The sequence below is a fragment of the Dipodomys spectabilis genome, unplaced genomic scaffold (genome assembly GCF_019054845.1).
Source record: "Dipodomys spectabilis isolate Male_0828 unplaced genomic scaffold, ASM1905484v1 ptg000063l, whole genome shotgun sequence".
NCBI lineage: Eukaryota > Metazoa > Chordata > Mammalia > Rodentia > Heteromyidae > Dipodomys > Dipodomys spectabilis.
In genome coordinates this window covers 11247-33526 of record NW_024870740.1, presented here as the reverse complement: position 1 = coordinate 33526, position 22280 = coordinate 11247, and the positions used below count along the sequence as shown (strand labels likewise).

General features: G+C 43.5%; 1 long non-coding RNA gene across 1 annotated transcript; it reads left to right on the top strand.

Annotated features, from left to right (window-relative positions):
- Nucleotides 1–8157: 8157 nt before the first annotated feature.
- Nucleotides 8158–21468, top strand: LOC122108697. Its single transcript, XR_006147606.1, has 3 exons — nucleotides 8158–8257; nucleotides 17896–17961; nucleotides 21405–21468. It is a non-coding gene; the product is annotated as an uncharacterized LOC122108697 (long non-coding RNA).
- The last annotated feature ends 812 nt before the right edge of the window (nucleotides 21469–22280 follow it).

Here is a 22280-nt window from a genome sequence, read left to right as displayed (position 1 = left end):
AAAAAGAAAATTCTGAAGATAAACTCAGGATTTTGAACAGTCTTGAGCTTAATGATATTTGAATGTCCAGCGAAGGTAAATCTGTTAGATCAAAGAGATCAGGGCCTGGGTTGGGAAAACACAAGCCCCAGCCACATAGGTTGGAATCATCTGAGTACATGCAAAGTTGTTTTTTTTTTTTTTTTGGCTCCTTTGACTCTGAAATCAGCCTGGGATGTAGCTCACTCCTCCCAATTGTGGATATTAAACTCTTCTCCCTCAAAAAAAGAAAAAAAAAAGGAGTACCTCATGATCTGCCCCTACCTCTTTTTTTTTTTTTTTGGTTGGTCACGGGGCTTGAGCTCTGGGCCTGGGCGCTGTCCCTTAGCTCTTCAGCTCAAGGCAGGCACTCTACCACTGAGCCACAGTGCTACTTCCGGTTTCCTGGTGGTTTATTGGAGATAAGAGTTTCATGGATTTTCCTACCCGGGCTGGCTTTGAACCGTGATTCTCAGATCTCAGCCTCCTGAGTAGCTAGGATTACAGGCGTGAGCCACTGGCGCCCAGCTGCCCCTACCTCTTGTAGATGCTATACATCTGGGATTTTTTGCTTGTTATTTTGTGTATAGTTTTTGTTTGTGTCCTGGGGTTTTGAACTCAAGGCCTGAGTACTGCCCCTACCCCTGAGGTTTTTGTTTTTTGTTGTTGTAGGGCTTGAACTCAGGGGCTAGGTGCTATCTCTGAGCTCTTTTTGCTCAAGGCTAGTGCTCTTCTACTTTGAGCCACAGCACCACTTTCAGTTTTTGAGTGGTTAATTAGAGATAAGAGCCTCACAGGGACTTTTCTGTCCAGGCTGGCTTTGAACCGCAATCCTCAGATCTCAGCTCCCTGAGTAACTAGGATTACAGGTGTGAGCCACGATGCCCAGCCCCTGAAATTTTTTGCTCAGGCTTGTGTTCTATTACTTGAGAGACCGCTCCACCTCTGGCTTTTGGGTGGTTAACTGGAGATTTACTACTCAGTCTGGCTTTGAACCGTGGTCCTAGATCTCAGCCTCCTGTGTAGCTAGATTTACAGGTGTGAGCCACTAGTGCGCAGCCAATACATATGGGAACTAACAGCAAAACCCACCTGGGATACCCTGGACCTAATAATGGAGGAACAGTACTGTGCTCCCATCATACCTGCAATAATTATATTACATTAATCTACAGAACCTAGGGGAGCATCCTTGAGCCTGGGCTTTATATATGGTTAATGCTGACTGAAGCATGAGAATGATTAGAGAGAGCCTATTTTGTATTGAGGACATTCTCTTGGCCTGTGAGATTTTATACCTCAGCGAGTAACACCAGGGCATGGTGCAAAACTCTTGTTTAAGGTAGATACTAGAAGTCAACATAAGAACTACCCATGAATCTAGGTACCAGTGGCTTATGCCTATAATCAATCCCAGATACTCTGGAGGCTGAGTTCTGAGGTTTGCAGTTCAAAGCCAGCATGAGCAATAAAAGCCAGAAGTAGAGCTGTGGCTCAAATGGTAGAGCATTAGCCTTGAGCAAAAGAAGTTCAGAGATAGTGCCTAGGCCCTGAGTTCAAGCACCAGGACTGGCACCAAAAACAAAAACAACACCACAAAAAACTGGGTGCTGGTGGCTCATGCCTATAATCCTAGCTCCTTAGTTAGGATCTAAGAATTATGGTTCAAAGCCAGCTTGGGTAGAATAAAGTTTGGCTTTAATAATAGCCTTAACAAATGGTGTGTTTACATCAATATAAAATCCAACCCCATCCTAAACTTAGGATGCTTCTGTCTTCATGGACAGAATTATTGAGTATTGCTGAGTGAGTTAGGCCTTCTAGATTACATAGATAGGGATTTTTAAAAAATGACAAGTCATGTTGGGCTCCAGTGGCTCATGCTACTACCCAGGAGGCTGAGATCTCAGGATTTCCATTCAAAGTCAGCCTGGACAGGAAAGTTTATATAATTCTTATCCAAATTCACTATGAAAAAGTGGAGATGGAACTGTGGCTCAAGTGTTAGAGTGCCAGCCCTGAGTGAAAAAGCCTAAGGAACAGTGCACTGCCACACCCTAAGTTTAAGCCTAAATTTAAGTAAGTAAATGAATAAAAAAGGGCAGACGTGACATGTGGCAGATAACATCTGGTCCATCATGATACTTCTTCTTGCCCTGGATTCCTGCAAGAACTTCTTGCAAGAATGCTCTGCATTTCCCCTCCAACCCTTGTTTCTTCCCAGAATGCCATGGGATCCTGCTCAACCAATAAAAAGAGCCAAGGCAGAACACAGACACAGACAAGTCATCAAGTAATCAGGATAAATCCCCAGAGAAGAGATACAGGAAGAGCCCTGTCCTAGAACTACAACCTTCCAAAAGGACTCCATTGGACTCTGAGCTATGGGGCCCTCTTTTGTTTTCAAATAAACTTGCTCTGTTGTAAACATTTTCCTGCCTTCTATTTCTTTGATTGGTGGAGAAATGAATCTGTACTCCCCTACCCCATGGTATCTCTGCCGCCTGATAATCATTTGTGGGGACCCTATGCTATATTTAGTGCTTGAGCTCACTAGCCGCAACCAATTATTCCGTGTTTCTGGAGCCTGGGTCTTTCTCTATAAACAATCGCCCCTGGTTATGATCTCCAAAGTATGTGGGGCTCTGTGGGTCATCCAAGGAGCTGAGATCCCATCTAGCCTCATTGACAGAAAGCAAGGACAAGAGACTTTATGCCCCATAGCAACAGGAAGACTGACTTTGATTTTCCATTCTCTAAAAGATTTCAGGGTCTTGAGCCATTGAAGGAGAAATACTTACTAGCAGTAATTAATGCAAAGGAATGGGGAGATGCAAAGGGAATCTAAAACAGTATTGAACTACAAAGTCTCATAGAGAAAACATAACTAAGTTCTCAGCATCCTAGGTGGTCCACCAATGGGTGGAATGTCAGACTTTTTAATCTAATCACCTAAGGATTGATGATTTTATTGCAACCTAATGTGATTTAACTAACAGTTCCTGAAACAATAGATCTTTAATTGGCCCAAGTCAGTAAACCATGGCCTAGAGATCAAATGTAATTTAGTACACAACCCCCACTCTCATTCTGCAGGCTCCTGCCTGTCATCCTAGCTACTCATGAGGTTGAGTCTGAGTGAGGATCATGGTTTAAAGTAATTCAGCAGTGATACTCACCAAAGACTATGTTGGAAATAAACTTTACAACTTGGGAAGAAGAGGGGTCAGGAGGGGAAAATACTGGGAGAAAATGAGGGAGGGGGTGACACTGTTTAAGAAGAAATGTACTCAGGGGCTGGGAAGGTGGCTCAGTGGTAGAGCGCTTGCCTTGCATGCCTGAGGCCCTGGGTTCGATTCCTCAGCACCATGTAAGCAAAAAGAAAAAAGCCGGAAGTGGCGCTGTGGCTCAAGTGGTAGAGCTCTAGCCTTGAGCTGAAGAGCTGAGGGACAGAACTCAGGCCCAGAGTTCAGGCCCCATGACCAGACGGAGAAAAAAAAAAAAGAAACGAAAAATGTACTCAATATCTGACTTATGTAACTGTAATTCCTCTGTACATCACTTTTACAGTAAAAAACAAACAAAAAAAAAATGCCAGCCTGGGCAGGAATGTCAGGAGACAACAGAGCTGTGGATGAAGAGGTAGAGCACTAGCCTTGAACAAAAAAAGCTCAAGATAGTGCCCAGGCCCTGAGTTTAAGCCCCAGAACTGACACACATGCACACATGCATGTACACATAGACACACACAAAATTAATAATTTTTGGCACGGTAGGAATGTACATATCGCTAGGTAAAAACCAGAGACATAATGCATACAGAGGAAAAAGAAAAGTCAATATATGAATAGTTATGTAAAAGCATTTATGAATTTTTTGTTAGTGTTTTTGTTGGTGGTGGTAGTGTCTGATTTTGCTTTTTTTTTTTTTTTTTTTCTTTTGGGAGGGCAAAAAGGGATGCAGAAAGGGAAAGAGGAAGGGTGAACAAATGCAGTCATGCCATTCAGTATACACTATCTAGCAAATGATTTATGCAACTTGTGGACAGGGATGGGAAGGGGAAACTAGGGAGAGCAAAGGAAGGGTTGGCATTGTCCAAAAGAAATGTACTCCTTACCCAACTTACGAAATGGCAACCCATTTCCCATTAATAACACATTAAAAGTATTTTGGCTAGGAAGATGGCTTAGTGGCAGAGTGCTTGCCTAGCACGCATGAAGCCCTAGGTTCGATTCCTCAGTACCACATAAACAGAAAAAGTGGGAAGTGGCACTGTGGCTTAAGTGGTAGAGTGCTAGCCTTGAGCAAAAAAGCAGGTCAGGGACAGTGCCCAGGCTCTGAGTTCAAGCCCCAGGATTGGCAAAAAAAAAAAAAAAAGAGGGCTGGGAAGGTGGCTCAGTGGTAGAGCATTTGCGTTGCATATGTATGAGGCCCTGGCTTCAATTCCTCAGCACCACATAAGCAAAAAGAAAAAAGCCGGAAGTGGCGCTGTGGCTCAAGTGGTAGAGCGCTAGCCTTGAGCTGAAGAGCTGAGGGACAGTGCCCAGGCCCAGAGTTCAGGCCCCACGACCAGACCCCCGCCCCCCCCCCCCCCCAAAAAAAAAAAAGTCTCATAGTCTTTCCTGCCTGGCTGTGAACCGTTATCTTCAGATTTCAGCCTATTGAGTGGCTAGGATTATAGGTGTGACCTACTAGAGTCCAAATAGCTTGGCTTTCTTGTAGCTAGTGCTCTATCACTTGAGCAACACCTCCAGTCCAGCTTTTTACTTGTTAATTAGAGACAGTCTCTTGGAGTTTTCTATCTGAGCTGGCTTCTAACATCAAGTTCCTGCAGGTCTCAGCCTCCTGGATTGCAGTGTGGGACCTCACTCCTCAGCTACTCTTCTTCTTCTTTCTTCTTCTTCTTTTTTTTTTTTTTGCCAGTCCTGGGGCTTGAACTCAGAGCCTAGGAACTGTCCCTGAGCTTCTTTTTAGCTCAAGACTAGCACTCTACCACTTGAGCCACAGCACCACTTCCTGTGTTTTGTTTACATGGTACTGAGGAATTAAACCCAGGGCTTCATGCATGCTAGGCAAGCACTCTACCACTAAGCTACATTCCCAGTCCTAGCATTTTAGGTGGGTGATATTCTAATAACTTTGTTGACATTATTACTTTCTGAGTGAGTAGAAAGTAACAAAATTTATTAGTGATCACATAAATAATACCCTGGAAACTTCCAGAACAATTTTTTAATAGAGGGAAAATGTGTGGAAGTATTAATTTCATGCATTTCTTTCTTCATTCATTCATTTGTAGGTTCACTGGGAAAAAAGACCTTCTAGGTCTTTTTCATTGCTGTGTCAACTAAGCCAAGAACAGTACTAGACCCGTGGTATTCAGTCAGTGTTTGTGAAATTCACTAATCCATTCAATAATTTTTTTTTTTGGTCATGGGGCTTGACCTCTGGGCCTGGAGACTAACCCTCAGTTCTCCAGCTCAAGGTAGTGCTCTACCACTTGGGCCACAGAGCCACTTCTAGTTTTCGGGTGGTTTATTGGAGATTCGAGTCTCATGGACTTTCTTGCCTGGGCTGGCTTTGAACTGCAATCCTCAGATCTCAGCCTCCTGAGTAGCTAGGATTACAGGTGTGAGCCACCAATGCCTGGCTCAGTAAATATTTATAGAGCAGGGGGACTAATCTTGGGAAAAAAAAATGACAAGCCATTCTTCCCTTTCTAGTATAGTGGAAGAAATGCACAGCAGTATGTAGCAATAAAAATGCATTCAGATATAAGAGTAATATACCACAGGTGTAAGAATTTTAGAGGAAGAGTGATGTTTAGGGAAAAAAAAGGTCAAGAAAAAGAAAAGGTAAGCTGAGTGCTGGTGGCTCATGCTTGTAATACCAGATACTCAGGAAGCTGAGATTTGAGGATTGTGTTTTGAAGCCAGCCAGGGGAGGAAAGTCTGTGAGATTCTCATCTCCAATAAACCACTCAGAAAAAGCTGGAAGTGGTGTTGTGGCTCAAGTGGTAGAGTGTTACAGCCTTGAGCACAAAGAGGCTCAGGGACAGTGCTCAGGCTGAGAGTTCAAGTCCTAGGATGAGAGAGAGAGAGAGAGAGAGAGAGAGAGAGAGAGAGAGAGAGAGAGAGAGAGAGAGAGAGAGAGAAAGAGAGACCTTTGAGGGGGAAACTGGGAGACAGCCAAGTGAAGGGGTGACATTGTCCAAAAAGAAATGTACTCATTACCTGACTTATATAACTGTAACCCCTCTGTACATCACCTTTGTAGTAACAACAAAAAAATATGGCAGAAATAGACTAGCACTCTATCACTTGAGCCACAGCGCCACTTCCGGCTTTTTTTCTTTTTGCTTATGTGGTGCTGAGGAATCGAACCCAGGGCCTCATGCTTGCAAGGCAAGTGCTCTAAGCACTGAGCTATCTTCCCAGCCCAGAAATAAAGGTTTCAATGAACTTTAATGATCTGAATCAAATAAAAAGGAATGGCTGATGAGCTCAAAGTCATGTTTAAAAGCATAATAAATTTGCTGGGTGCTGGTGGCTCATGCCTGTAATCCCCTCTCCCCCCTCCCCCCGGCCCAAAATGAGTAACTTCATTTATTCCAAAAGCATTTACTGTCCACTTACTTGCTGTTGGATACTAGGAAAACAAAGATGAATGAGACACCAAGCCTGTTCCTCACCAATGCAATGTTTGGCAGAAGACAGGCTAGAAAAGGAACCGTGGAATCCATCTGCAATATCAAGAGGACCTCAAAGAAGAGCAGGACTGCTCAGAGGAGTTAGCAAATGCCTGTTTTCTCGGGAGGTGATCTGTGAATGGCCCGAAGGATGATTTCTTCAACGAGTGAGGGGAAGGCCACAACCTTGCAAGCTTTAGGCTGATCAGAGTGGCCACCCCCACTTAGGTCCCTACTTAAGTTCCTCCACCTCCGCCTGCACTATGCCTTCTATCTCCCCACTCTATTCTGATCACCATGGCGTCCCTCCTCACCTTTCTATTAAAGTGGATGTGGTCTGTTGAGGTGGGTGTCGCTCCCTGCTTTCATTCTTCTCACCTTTTCCAATCCATCCTTTTCCTTAACACCATCTGCAGACAGGGAACTACTGGGTTTAGATGATGATGGAAACCATAGGTCTCTAGACATTTTTTTTTCTTCAGGCAAGCAAGCGAGGGAACTCTGGGAGTAGTAAGGCAAATGGCCAAGTTTGTCAGAACACAGCGATCATACCGTTTCTGGACTTCGTTTATGAACAAATTGTTTTTTCTTTGCTGCCATTTACAAAGAGTCTAGTTTTTTGGGGCTTAACTGGGTTGAGGTTACCGGGTGGACACAGGTCACCCACAGTGAAGGCGGGAGGAGCTCTGCCTCGCCCCTCGGGCTTCCAGAGCGCTGTTCCAAGGGGGTCCTCGTTGCTGGCCTCCGGATTTCTTCAAGTGATCACAGGGGATTTCCATGTTTGGGTGGGGAGAACACGCGGGCGCCCCGGATGCCGGAGGGCAGGGGATCGCAGGTGCTTTCCGGGCGAGGTCGAGGGCCGGCCTCCTCCCTTGGCTTCCCTCTCCCAGCCCGGGAGGGTGCGGGGTCGGCCGGCCGCGGGAGCTGGGCGCAGCGGGCGCGCTGACAGCCGACCACCGCGGAGAGGAGCCGGGGCCGCGGGGGGCGGGGGGGCGGCACTGCGGTGGGGCCGCCGACGGCAGACAGCCCAGGTCGGCGGGGCGGGCGAGGACGCCGCCGAGCCGAGCGCAGGTGTGGACGCGGCGGCCCGCGGCCCACCCTTGGCAGCCGAGGGGCGGGGGGGGGGCGCGCGCTTCCCACACACTCGCGGGCCCTGGGCTCCCGCGCTCTCCCCGGGAACCACCCAGGTCTTCAGGCTCGGCCCACGGGCCGGCAGCGCCGCAGCGCCTGCGATGGCGGCGGGCCAGGCGGCCGCCAGGGGGCGGGAGCGGCGCGGGGGGACAAAGGCCGCGGGCGGGTGGCCGGGCGGAGCGAGGGCCGGCGTGCGCGCGCACGAGCCTGGCGTGCTGGGGCGCTGGAGCGGCTGCGCAGGCGGGGGCGCGCGGCGCGGGCCCGGAGGGCGCGGCGGGAGCGCAGGGAGGCGGGCGGAGGCGGGGGGCGGGGTGCCGAGGCGTGGAAGCTCGCGGCGGCGGCGGCGGCGGCCGAGCGGGGTCAGTTCTGTGTGCTGCTTGCCAATGTTGGAGCCGTCTGCAGCGTGTCCCGGGCTAGAAGGTAAATAACCTCGTGGGGGGGCGCCCGGGGGGCTCCCCCCGCTTCCGCCTCGCCGGAGGTGCAGGCTGAGGGCGCCGGGGAGCGCGGCGGGTCGGCGGCGTGGCGAACCCCGCGGAGAGCGGCCCCCGTGGCGGCCTCCCCTCCCCCGCGCCGTCCCTCCCTCCCGGGCCGCGCGCGGCCGGCGGGGGAGGGGAGGGCGGTGGGCGGCGGGGGAGGGGCGGCTGAGGGGGGTGTGGGGAGGGAGTGGGACGACACAGGTGTTCTGAGGGGAGGAGCCGGGGGGGTGGGGAGGCCGGCTGGGGGGGGGGCTGAGCCGGGGGGGTGGGGAGGCCGGCTGGGGGGGCATCCTGCGGGGGGGGGGGGCTGGGAAGGTGGTGGTCGCGGGGACGGCGGGACGGGGCGAGGCGGGGAGCGGCGGGCGGCGCGGCGGGCCTGGGGGCGCCGGGGGCGCGGCGGCGGGGCGGGGCGGGGCGGGGGCGCGCCGAGGGGGCGGCGGCGGCGGCGGCGGCTATTCCTGTAGAATGGGCCAGCGGCACCGACGTAACTCGCCGAAATTGGGAAGGTAGGTGGGGCCGAGGGGACAAAATAGATCCGATGACCGGCAAGTTCTGCCGCGGCTCAGCCCAACTCCTGCCGTGAGGGCTCGGCTTCCAGGGGAGGTTGGCAGTGGTGACCTTGCCGGGGCGACCAGACAAAGCTCGGTGACGGCCGGCCGTGTGCGCGGCCGGGGACTCGGGGGGGGGGGGGGGCTGTACCGCAGAGGCCACGGAGGCCAGCGCCAAGCTGGGAGTTTTCAGAGGGGGGCGGGGAGCAGGCCACGGGCTCCCGGAGTCCCAGAAATTATGCACGATTTTGCTTTCTGCACTGTTGAATAATTTTTGCAAGGCTTTGGTGATTGATCTCTCCCCCGAAGAGGCTGAGTAGAGAAGGCCCATCCAATGAGGGGAGAACCGGGAATTTACCCAAGGATTAAAACAAAAAAAGTGGATGGATCCGGCCGAGAGGGAGAGAGATGATCGATGTCCTTTACGTGTGCTTCACTCACCGAAAGCCTGGATTATTGGGTTTTTATGATCTTGGTGAACTTGTGCAGAGCTGTTGCTTGGATTTCTGGTGTGTCCTTGTGTTTTGGAAAAGCCTGAACATTTGAAATCAAGATCTGATTGGCAGGCAGGATGACAGTAACCTTGAAGGAAAGATTGCAACATTTCTCAATAGGATATTTCTTTCCCATCCGTGTGTGTGTGTGTGTGTGTGTGCGCGCGCGTGCGCGCGCGCCTACTGGGGCTTGAACTCAGGGCCTGGGTGCTTTGCAGTTTTTCCCTGTCAAGGCACAATAAAACATAATTCCATTTGAACCACAGCTCTACTTCCGTCTTTTTGGTGGTTTATTAGAGGTTAGAGTGGGCTTCCTGGGCTGGCTTTGGACCTCGAGGCTCAGATTTCAGCCTCCTGAGTAGCTAGGATTACAGACCTGAGCCATAAGTGGCCAGTCTGTCTTTCTTTCTTGCTTTCTTTCCCTTCCTCCCCCCCATTCCCCCCCCTGCTTCCTCTCTCCCCCCCTCTTTTTGCCAGTCCTGGGGCTTGAACTCAGGCCCTGGGCACTGTCCCTGAACTTCTTTTGCTTACAGCACTCTGCCACTTGCACCACAGTGCCACCTGCTTTTTCTGTTTATGTGATACTGAGGACTCGAACTCTGTGCTTCTTGCATACTAGGCAAGTACTCTACCCTAAGCTACATTCCCAGCCCCAGTATTACTTTTTTTTGTTGCTCGTGGGGCTTGAACTCTCTGGGCTTTGGCACTGCCCCTCAATTCTTCAGCTCAAGGCTAGCACTCTACCACTTGAGCCACAGAGCCACTTCTGGCCTTTTCTGTATATATGGTGCTGAGGAATCAAAACCCACGGCCTCATGCATGCAAGGCAAGCACTGTACCACCGAGCCACCTTCTTCTCAGACCCCATTTTTACTTTCTTAAGATGAATAAAATATACTATTGTACATTGAGGTGTAGTGGAAAAAAAAATAAACCTGTCAAAATCAAACTTAATCTGCTTAATTGTCTTGTTCAGTTTATCTATATTTTACTGTGAACCAGAGATAGCACAAATCACTTGAATTGTAGATGTGTTATATTTTGCAATAAGACTATTACATTTTTGAAGCAGTAATGTTAAACTGTGTGTGTTTTCAGTTCTAGTCACCATTACCACCTTTCATTACCTAGCAGTGTAATAGGAAATTTACTTCTAAGTGATGGATGACATTGATAGATAGAGTACCTACTGCCTCACAAAAAGTTTTCTTTTTCCCTTAAAATTCAGTGTTTTGAATCTGTTGAAATATTGCTGTCTAATCCAAGAATGTGTTGTCAATTTTAGAAAGCGTGGTATGAATTTTTGATTTTTAGCTTTTAATTTGGAAATAGTTTCAAGATTTCAGAAAAGTTGCAAGGATAATACAGAGAACATCATTATAAATTTGACTCGGGTCCACCTGTTATCATGTATTGGTTCACCTTTTATGGTCTTTTACACACAATATATTGTTTTCCTGAAGATACAATGATACTTTTAAATAATACAGAAAGTGAGACTATATAGTTGGCCAAAATACATAATTTTTTCTTTGTACTAATTTCTTTATTTTTATTCTTTGTTGTGGTACTGGAGATAGAACCCAGGGCCTCCTTGCTAGGAAGCACTCTGCCACTGAGCTGCCCCATGCCTGTCCTTATCTCTTCCCTTCCCTTCCCCCCTCCTTTTGAGACAAAGCCTCCTGTGTACCCCGCTGGCCTCCTGCTTGTGATCCTCCCTTTTTACTCTTCCTAGGGCACGATCATACCTGGCTCTTACTTCCTTTTTTATATGTATATATTACACCAGGTTCTATTTTCTTCTTCTTTTTTTTTTTTTCTGGTCATGGGGCCTGAACTCAGGGCCTGGGGGCTGTCCTCAGCTCTTCAGCTCAAGGCTAGTACTCTGCCATTTGAGCTACAGCACCACTTCTGGCTTTTTCTGCTTATGTGGTGCTGAGGAATCAAACCCAGGGCCTTATGCATGCAAGGCAAGCGCTCTACCACTGAGCTACCTTTCCAGCCCCAAAAGACCATTTGTATGTATAGAGGGAAAAACAATCTAGGTTTTGTAACAGTTATCTGTCCATACTACACAGTGTGGAGAGATACACCCAGTGTGTTCAATCACATGTATTTGTGCCTTTCCTAGTTACTCAAAGTATTAGGTGACCACTGCTTGTAATAATTATGATTGATATGTGTGGACATGTCATTGATTTTGATAAACTCCCCAAATTCTCCATATCTGCCTTGTCATTCTTGTAGTTCCAGACGTTAAGCACTTTGGTACAGGAAACATTTAAAGAAGATGTGTCTTTTATCACTCAGTGTATAGTGAAGAGAAGAGGATTTTGAATTTGTCTGAACTGGGTTTTAATATCACCAATGTAGCTATGAGCGAATAGTCCAAACCAGACCTTCTTAAGATAATTAAAATTAAATGAGGGAGTATAAAAGTGGCAGATAGGGGCTGGGAAGGTGCCTCAGCAGTAGAGTGCATACATGAGGCCCTAGGTTCGATTCCTCAGCACCACATAAACAGAAAAGGCTGGAAGTGGCACTGTGGCACAAGTGGTAGAGCACTAGCCTTGAGCTAAAGAGCTCAGGGACAGTGCCCAGGCCCAGAGTTCAACGCCCATGTCTGATAAATGATGGTTTCCCATACTACTAGTACGTTGGAATTTTTCACTGCCATAGTTTATTGAGTGAGACTTCTGTGTACTTAGAATCTTTCATAAACTCTTAGAAGACACTAAAATTTGTACAGTTCTAATTTTCCTTAAAAGCTGTTCGTGTGTGTGTGTGTGTGTGTGTATGTGTGTGTGTGTGTGTGTCTACCTTCTTGAAAAAATTAAAATGAAACACATTTTGAAACACTTTAAAAATATTCTATGAGGGGCTGGGAAGGTGGCTCAGTGGTAGAGTGCTTGCTTTGCATGCATGAGGCCCTGGGTTCGATTCCTGAGCACCACATAAGCAAAAAGAAAAAAGCCGGAAATGGCGCTGTAGCTCAAGTGGTAGAGCGCTAGCCTTGAGCTGAAGAGCTGAGGGACAGCGCCCAGGCCCAGAGTTCAGGCCCCACAACTGGACCCCCTCCCCCCCCCCAAATATTCCATGATTCTTTTAGAATGTGGAACTTTGAATTGGTATTTAGTTCTGTGTAATTTGTAGCCTAAGAATGAGGATAGTAAATATTTTTGCCTTTTATATTGTCCACTAAGACATATGCATGAGAATTACCCACCAATTGTGGGGTCTGTGCTAATACAAAAAGTTTATGGAAACTTTTTTTTTTTTTTTTGTTAGTTGTGGGGCTTGAACTCTGGGTCAAGGCACTGTCCCTCAGCTCTTCAGCTCAAAGCCAGTGCTCTACCACTTAAGCCATATCCCACTTCTAGTTTTCTGGTGATTAATTCTCATGGACCTTCCTGCCTAAGCAGGCTTTGAACTGAGATCCTCGGATCTCAGCCTCTCCTGAGTAGCTAGGATTACTGGTGTGAGCCACCGATGCCTGGCTGGAAACTTTTGACAAGAGGGGAGGTGGAATTTTATGAAAATAAAATAGCATATAATGGCACTGTTATGTCTTCCTACTTTATCAAATGCTTTAAAAATGTACAACAGACTGGCATATGTTTCCTTGTTTGTTTAAACTTGAGACCTTTTTTTTTTTGTTAGCTTCACAACCATCTATCTGGAAGAACATCATTAAGTAACATCATTTAAAGCACAGTCACTACTGTATCACACATGGGCATATCTTTAAAAGAAGACATGGAATACTAGAGACACATGCCACTGTGGGCATTCTGAGTTGTCTATGGTATGCTTACAAATTGTAATTTTTGTAATGCTGTGAATTTAACAACTTTTTAATGAAAAGGATTTATTTATTTATTTTTGGTGCTGGTCCTTGGGCATGAACTCAGGGTTTGGACACTGTCCTTGAGCTTTTTTGGTCCATGCTAGTGCTCTACCACTTGAGCCACAGCTCTACTTCCAAAAGCAAAATTTTTTTTTTTTTTTGGGTCCGGTCATGGTGCCTGAACTCTGGGCCTGGGCACTGTCCCTCAGCTCTTCAGCTCAAGGCTAGCGCTCTACCACTTGAGCCACAGTGCCACTTCTGGCTTTTTCTTTTTGCTTATGTGGTGCTGAGGAATCAATCAAACCCAGGGACTCAGGCATGCAAGGCAAGCGCTCTACCACTGAGCCACCTTCCCAGCCCCCATAATTTTTTAATACTATTTACCCCACAGATTGCTATTAAAGGCAAATTAGCTTCATAAGTTTTAAAACTTTTTTTTTTTTTGTTGGTTGTGGGCCTGAACTCTGGGCCTGGGCGTCGTCTCTTAGCTCTTCAGCTCAAGGCCAGCACTCTACCACTTGAATCACAGCACTACTTCCGACTTCTGCATATATGGTGCTGAGGAATTGAACTCAGGGCCTCATACATGCAAGGCAAGTACTCTATCACTGAGTCACCTTCCCAGCCCAGCTTCATAAGTTTTAATTTATGCAGCTCTTTCTTTTTTAAGTGTGAAAGAAACATTGACAATTTTTTTTTTTGTTCAGTTGTGGGGCTTGAACTTTGGACCTGGGCACTGTCCCTCAGCTCTTTAGCTCAAGGCGAGTGCTGTACCACTTGAGCCACAGCGCCACTTTGGGTTTTCTGAGTGGTTTATTGGAGATAAGAGTCTCAGGTGCTTTTCTGCCCAGGCTGGCTTTGAACCATGATTCTCAGATCTTAGCCTCCTGAGTAGCTAGGATTATAGGCCTAAGCCACTAGCACCCAGCTTGACAGAATATTTTAAATTGTACAATTTAAGTGAATAGGTGTTATAATTTTTATTACTTAATAAAGTACCTTTTTCATATAAAAAGATTAGAACTTAAAAAAGTATATACTTCAGTATTTTACTGTTCCTGCTTCTTGGAACCAATTGTGTTACTAGAAGAAGTACATACAAGTCTATATATTGTTAATGTTAAGAGGCTTATAAACAAAATGTGTTTCTCAGAGATGGCAAGGAAGTAGTAAACATTACTAAATTGTAGAAAGTGAAGGACACTAAGTCACTAATATGTATTTAGTGTATTGTTTATACATTACCTTCCAAATTAAATTTATTAAAAAAGAAAATTGATTGGGTTTGTAGTTTTAGTTATTTATGGCAGTTGAATTTTAACACTACTTGACTAATGCTACAGTTTTTTTGTTTTGAAAATAGTATTTATTGCCAAGAATGCTAGACACAATGCTACAGTTTTTAATAATCTTAACTTTTGAATTAAAAATATGCTTTGTAATTGATCACACTCAAATTCCAATGTTTTTGATTTGCTTATATCAAACAATTATTTTAAGCTAGTACTCAAGCACCATCGGACTGTTGAGTTTTATTCAAGTGGAATTGCTGAGTTATCTTCTCATTGCATACCATATTACCTCAGATTTAAGGACTTAACAAGCATTTTTTTTCCCTTTTTCTTTTTCTTTTTTATTGTGAAAATACTGTACAGAGGAGTTACAATTACATGGGCAAGATAACGAGTACATTCTTTTTTTTTTTTTTTTTTTTTGGTCCGGTCGTGAGGCCTGAACTCTGGGCCTGGGTGTTGTCCCTCAGCTCTTCAGCTCAAGGCTAGTGCTCTACCACTTGAGCCACAGCGCCACTTCCGGCTTTTTTCTTTTTGCTTATATGGTGCTGAGGAATCAAACCCAGGGCCTCGAGCATGCAAGGCAAGCGTTCTACCACTGAGCCACCTTCCCAGCCCCACGAGTACATTTCTTATGCAGCATTGTTGCTTCCTCTTTGTTTTCCCTTTCCATCCCTTCCCATACTCCCCTCACGTCCCCCCCTTAACAAGCATTTGTTGTCTCACGGTTTCTGTGGTTAAAAATCGTCACTCCTGGACATCTATCCAGAACATTACAGGCCAGAATACTGTAAAGGTACTTGCACATTCATGTTCATTGCTGCACTATTCACAATAGCCAAGTTATGGAAACAGCTCAGATGCCCTACTGTAAATGACTGTATCCAAAAAATGTGGTACCTGTGCACAATAGAATTTTACACAGCCAGTAGAATAGTATTATGTCATTTGCAGGGAGTTGGATGGACCTAGAACAAATGTTAAGTGAGGTAAGCCAAGCTCAGAGAGACAAATGGTGCATATTTTCTCTCATATGTGGAAGCTAGATCTAAAATTCACTGGAGCATAATAAATTATACAGGACTGTAGGCATTCACACCAAACAAGGATAGTCTTAGGAGAGGAAAAGGCACAATGTCTATATACATCTGATCATATAAAATGCTGTTTATTAAAATGAACTGGAAATGGAAATGAGATTTTTTTTTCCTTTGTTGTGGTTTTTGTTTTCTTTTTGTCTTGTTTGTTCATTTATCTGTCTTTGGGAGGTTAAGGGGAGGCACAGAACATTGAGGGACAAGGGGTGGACAAATGCAGCAGTGGTATTCACTAGACACTATATTCAAAATGAACTATGCAACTTGTAGGTGGGATGGGAGGGAAAAACTGGAAGAGAGTGAGGGAAGGGTTTTATTGTTCAAAAAGAAATACACTCTTAGCCGGGCCCCGGTGGCTCACGCCTGTAATCCTAGCTCTGGAGGCTGAGATCTGAGAATCTCGGTTCAAAGCCAGCCTGGGCAAGAAAGTCCTTGAAACTCTTATCTCCAATAAACTGCCAGAAAACTGAAAGTGGCGCTGTAGCTCAAGTGGTAGAGCTCTAGCCTTGAACTGATGAGCTGAGGGATAGTGCTCAGGCCCAGAGTTCAAGCCCCATGACTGACAATTAAAAAAAAAAAAAGAGAGATATACTCCTTACCTGACTTAGGAAACTAACTCCTCTGTACATCACCTTTATAATAATAAAATGTGGGTGCAGTGTGCCTGAGGTCACATATGAGGTTGCAGTTAGGCTTTCATTTGGAGTTGCACCTACGTCTGAAAGCTTGACTGGTGAAAGACCTACTTGCAAAGACCAGCTTTCAACTTCAGTCCATCCCTTGGTAGGATTCAGTTCCTTGGGGCTGTGGTATTGAAGGCCTTGACTTTTGCTGGTTGTTGGCCATGGGCTTCTCTTAGTTTTTTGCTGTGTATGCTTTTCCAAAGAGCAGTGCACACTATAGCATCTGGCTGTTTTCAGAGCAATGAAAATATGATGGAGAAAACCTGATAAAACTTTATAACTTAACTTTAGAAGTGGTATCTAATTATTTCTGCTATATCCTATCACAATGATTTCTAATTTATTCTTTAAAAACTGGAAAAAATGAAACAAAGATAGAATAATTTGCCCAAGCCTTAAAAGATAATCTGAAGAATTTGGGCAAAACTTCAAATTTACTAGTACCACTTATTTTTTTTCCTACAAGATCTATTTCCTTAGAAAATATGAAAACAGAAAAGAAATAAAAGAACATAAAAGAAAAGTTAATACCAATGCTGAGGACACTATTGTAAGAAATAGCAAAATATTTCACAATTGTTTTAAATTGTCTCGTTTGTCTTGAGAAAATGGTATCCAAATATGTGTGTGTGTGTGCATACACATGTATGATTCTGAATGGAAGTCTATTGTTAAAATTTTCCAGCTTAAGAAATGGTTCAGCTGGGCGCTGGTGGCTCACGCCTATAATCCTAGCTACTCAGGAGGCTGAGATTTGAGGATCGCGGTTCAAAGCCAGCCCGGGCAGGAGAGACCGTGAGACTCCTATCTCCAATAAACCACCAGAAAACCAGAAGTGGCGCTGTAGCTCAAGTGGTAGAGCGCTCGCCTTGAGCTGAAGAGCTGAGGGACAGCGCTCAGGCCCAGAGTTCAAGCCCCACAGCCGACCCAAAAAAAAAAAAAACAAAAAAAAAACGTGGCTAGAGCAAGGGCAGTATACATTAAGGGTTTATCTGAAAGGTTTGGATTTGTTCACAGCTTCTCTTTCAAGAGTTTTTAGAACTCCAGATCCAGAGGGGATTTTGTTCAGTAGCTTAGATATTCATTGTCTGGAAGTTGCCACAAGTTTACTTAAGTAAAAAGCAAAAAAAAAAAAAAAAAGCAAAACCAAATGAAGTTTAAGCTAACTATTGGCGGTACATACCTGTAATCTCAGCTGTGGAGGAGCAATATATAGAATGTTTATGACTGGAAGCTGGCCCTTGGCAAAAATGTAAAACCTTATCTGAAAAATAACTAAAAAAGGGCTGGGGCATGGCTCAAGTGGTAAAGAGCCTCTCTAGTAAATTCAGGCCTTGAGGTCCAACCCAGTTTCCTGTTAAGTTTAAATTACCATTCAGGAAAAATTAAACATTTACTGCCTTGGTTATGCTAGTTACCTTTTAGTTGCTTAGTGGCCAGATATGGCTAGTGGCTACCTATTGGATTGACCACCCAGGTATGAAACATTTTTATTAAAGTTCTATGTTGGTCTGGATCAACTCCTTTATATTTGATGGTTAATCAAGGTATATAAATAAAGTATTACCTGGTGATTGAGATTAGCAACTAAATTGAACTTTATTTCATTTTTATTTTCCAGTTTTTGGAGCCGTGAGGTTTATAGCAGTTTGACCCATATTATCTTAACATGCTTCAAATAAATCAGGTGAGTTTGTTTTAAGGCATGTCATACTTACATGATGCTTTGATCATAAATTGTGGAAATGTTTTTAGTTCTTTTGTAACCAGACCACTCTATATAGAGAAGTTACATGCTATATAGTATTGTAAACAGTTACATACTTTAGGTAGAGTCATTATTGAGGACTGATGGTTTAAGGTAAAGAGTGATAGTTCTAAAAGTAGATAGCTTCAGAGTAGGGAGCAAGAGATTTTTTAAAATGTCAAATCCATTCAGGATTTGTGTTCAAAGTGCTTGTGGTCATAGTCTAGCATCAGTGGCTGGCAGTTCTGCAGACTGAAAGCATTCCTTAGTGACAAATCTTGTGAAGTAGTGTGTCAGTGTGTTAAAAAAAGGTTCTTTTTCTAGGGCATTGAAAAAGGCCAAAAGAAAGTTTCCTGCTAAATAAATTCTCTATAGCCATATAATAAAATACCACATAGGCTCACTGAAAGTATTTTTTTCCTTAGTTTGTTGGCATTTCTGTAAGAACTATATATATTTAATTTTACCTTTCTTGAATAAACAATATTGTACTGGAGGTATAGTATTACAAAATGCTTCGTTTTCTTTTGTTTGCAAATCAAAAGAGAGGTAATTAATTTAGTTTCTGTGATTTGAGAAAATAATCTCCCTTTCCTTCCAAGGATGAGCCTCATGCTCCATTAGAGTTCCATCTTTAAGCCAATATCTTCTAATTTTATACCTGTCGAGGCTTCTTTTCTGAATGCCAGACTCTTCTTGCAGTTATCCTGATATCTTTACACTTATCAGGCTTCATATGTGCTGGAGAAATAATCTAAATACTTCAGTATATCTGGACTGACTTAGTTCCTAGTTTTGGAAGGGCCATTCCAGTTCCAGGGCCTTTGCACAGTCTACTTCTGCATGAACCTCTCTTTACCTTTCCATACTTGGCTCTCTTGACCACAGGCCTAGTTTATGCTAGTATATTTTAACAGGATTGTGATATTCTAAGTTATTCAAATGAATTATAGTTGGCCCTTCATGTCCATGGAAAGTGCATCCATTGGTAATGCACCTGTAGATTCAATCAATGATAGGTTGAAAACATAGGAAAAAAACTGAATGTATCATTCCTTAAACAAGACAGGATAACAATTTATATCTTATTAGATATAAGTAATCTATAAATGATTTCAAGTGTATGGGAGGTTTGTGTAAACCAATAGGCATGCTGCATTTTATATAAGGTGCTTGAGCATCCATAAATCTTGGTATTTGAGGGGTGTCCTGGAACTGATCCTCCATGGATACTGAAGGATTACTGTAATGTTTGATACCTATCTCTGTTGTTCGATGTAAGCTTTACAGAGTGTTTTTTTTTTTGCTTCTTTTACTTTTGTATTCCCATGTCCTATAGCAAATAATGTAAATAGTTGTGTTTGTTATACTGATGAATGGGTGAATGATGCAAAGGTTATCACTAAAGCAAAGAGATGTCTATTATTTTTCCACAGTATCCATGTAGTTGTGTTGTAAGTTTTGGTATTTTATAGTGCTTAGATTATACAGGTGTCTTCCCAGCTGAAAAATCTAGCAAAAGGCTAGAAGTTGAGGTGTGGCACAAGTGGTAGAGTGCCACCCTTGAGTAAAAAAGCTAAGCATCAGCACCCAGGCCCTGAGTTCAAGTCCTAGTGCTGGTATAAAAGAAAAAAAATAGAATAAAATCTCCTTTATGTAAAGTTGTTCTTTGATTTTCTCCTATTTAGAAAATTTCCTTGTATAGTAAAAGATGTTTTCATTAAGACAATTTTAGTAGAGGCTTAAAGGAATATTAGCTTGTACTCTTCTCAGGTCTTCCTCTACCTTGGATGCTGCTACCAAATCTCATTGGAAGGATCAGCAGAGTGTTTGGAGACTAGTGTTGAAAACTGTTGTAGATGTGAAGTTGCCACTAAATGACTTTTTGTGGACACCTGACATTATTAGGGGATGCAATTGGAATACTTTATTTCATGTTCTATAGATTGTTGGAAATAATTATGGATCTTATGGCAACCAATTTGATTGAAAACTATAATATGGGTTAGTATTGATGCAGTTGTACTAATTTGCTACTTGCTGATCATATTGAAATTAGTCATTATATACAATTTGTAGAGATTGTTCCACACTACAACAGGCAGTTCTTTGGCCTTAGGTTAGAAATTGTACATAGTATCTGGAGATATACATAATTAATGTGTAAAACACAACTGTTTTAGGATTAGTTAAGGACCCTTTTTTGCTTCTTGTTACTGACTGAACTTTCATCCATTAAAATATTCAAGTCTAAGCTGGGCATAGTGATGCATTTCTATAGTCCCATCACTTGGATGCAGGGGGTCAGGGAGACTCATGAATTCTAGGCCAGCCTATACTATATATAGCCAGACCCTGTTTTTTTTTTTTTTTAAACAAAACACAAAAACAAAATCCCAAACACACAAACCAACCAACCAACCAACCAAAACTAAGTTGAAAGATTAACATAATTGGGAATAGAATTTGTAAAAAGTAATTTCTCTTTATTTAGCGAAATCTAAATTTGAAATTGGCATGATTTTTATCCTTATGATGATTTTCATGCTAACTTCTTTCTTGGTAGAGTGAGGGTTTTTGAGATAAAAGTAAATTGAGCTGAAAAGAGTATTTGAGGTGATCCTTACCTTGAAAGAGCTGACATTTTTACTAGTGATTTCCTCCTCCTCCTCCTCCTCCTCCGTCTCCTCTGCCTCCTCCTCCTCTTCCTCTTCCTTTTCCTTCTCCTCCTCTTCTTCCTCCTTCTTCTCTTCTTTTTCCTCTTCTTCCTCCTTCTATCTTTTTTTTTTTTTTCCAGTCCTGGGATTTGAACTCAGGGCCTGGGCTCTGTCCCTAAGCTTCTTTTGCTCAAGGCTAGTGCTCTACCACTTGTGCTAGAGCACCATTTCTGGCTTTTTTTTGTTTATGTGGTACTGAGGAATCGAACCCAGGGCTTAATATATGCTAGACAAATACTCTACCACTAGGCCACATTCTCAGCCTACTAGTGATTTTCAACACTGTCTGTAGGATTCTAAGTTTTGATTTGGGATGTCTTTTCCTAAAATGTTGGAAGAACTGCACACTTCTCTTGTCCTGCCAGATCCTTTCATGTGTGTTCCTAAAATAGGTTAAAAACTAGGGTACTGGATGACCTTTAAGATATTTGATACTGGCTTTGCCTCACCTTAATAAGTGCTATGGAACATGGAAATATGTTGTGTTCTGTTACAATAATGGCATTTTTTCTGTCATGAATGTGTGATCTTCAGTTGTGCTTTCTCTCTCTCGAAATGTGTTAATGTCCTTCTGCAACCCATTCTTGTTGAAGTAAAACTACATTGGCATTGATAAGTAAAAAACAAAAGAAAAAAAATCACAAAAATTCCACTATTCTTTTACAGAGATAATTACTGCTAACATTTTGGGGTGTATACTTCTAGATTTTTTTCTATTCAGGTATGTTTTTATGTGAGTATGTGTTATTAATAAAACAGGTTTTTTAATATGTAAAATTCTGAAGTGATTTAATAATAATCTTTAGATGTACTAAAACTTATTAAACCAACCTCTTTTTGTTGGACAAATTGGTATATCATAATGCCAAAATGAAATTTTGAGATTGGTCAGTTTTTCAGTTATCATAACAAATTATTAGAAATGAAATACTAGAGCTGGAGACATGGCTCAAAGGTAAAATAAAACAAAAAGCCTGGTCAGCCAGGTGTGGTGGCTGATGCCTGGATTCCTAGCTGTTTAGGAAGCTGAGATCTGAGGATCACAGCCCAGGCAGAAAAGTCCCTGTGAGACTTTTATCTCCAATTAATCACTCAAAAACCAGAAGTTGTGCTGTGGCTCAAGTGGTAGAGCACTGGCCTTGAGCACAAAGAGGCTCAAGGACAGCTCCCAGGCCCTGAGTTTAAGCCCACAACTGACAAAAACAAACAACAAACAACAAACTGGTCAAAAGTGTATGTGGATTTTAAACACAAAAATTAAAAAAATTATGTGTTAATAGGATATGGGAATGCTTATTTCCTTCTGGCAATTTCTTTTTATCTCTGATAATCTGTCTGACAAAAAAGTGGTATTTTAGTTTGCATTTCTGTGATCTATATTTGTTATTTTTATTATTTTGCTTTCTGTGAATTATGTGTGCCCATTGTCATCTTTTCCTTTTCCTTTGTAAATTACATTATTTCTATTTTTTATTATTATTAAATAGTTGCACAAAGGTGTTACAACTTTTTAAGTCAGGCTATGAGTACAATACTCTTGAT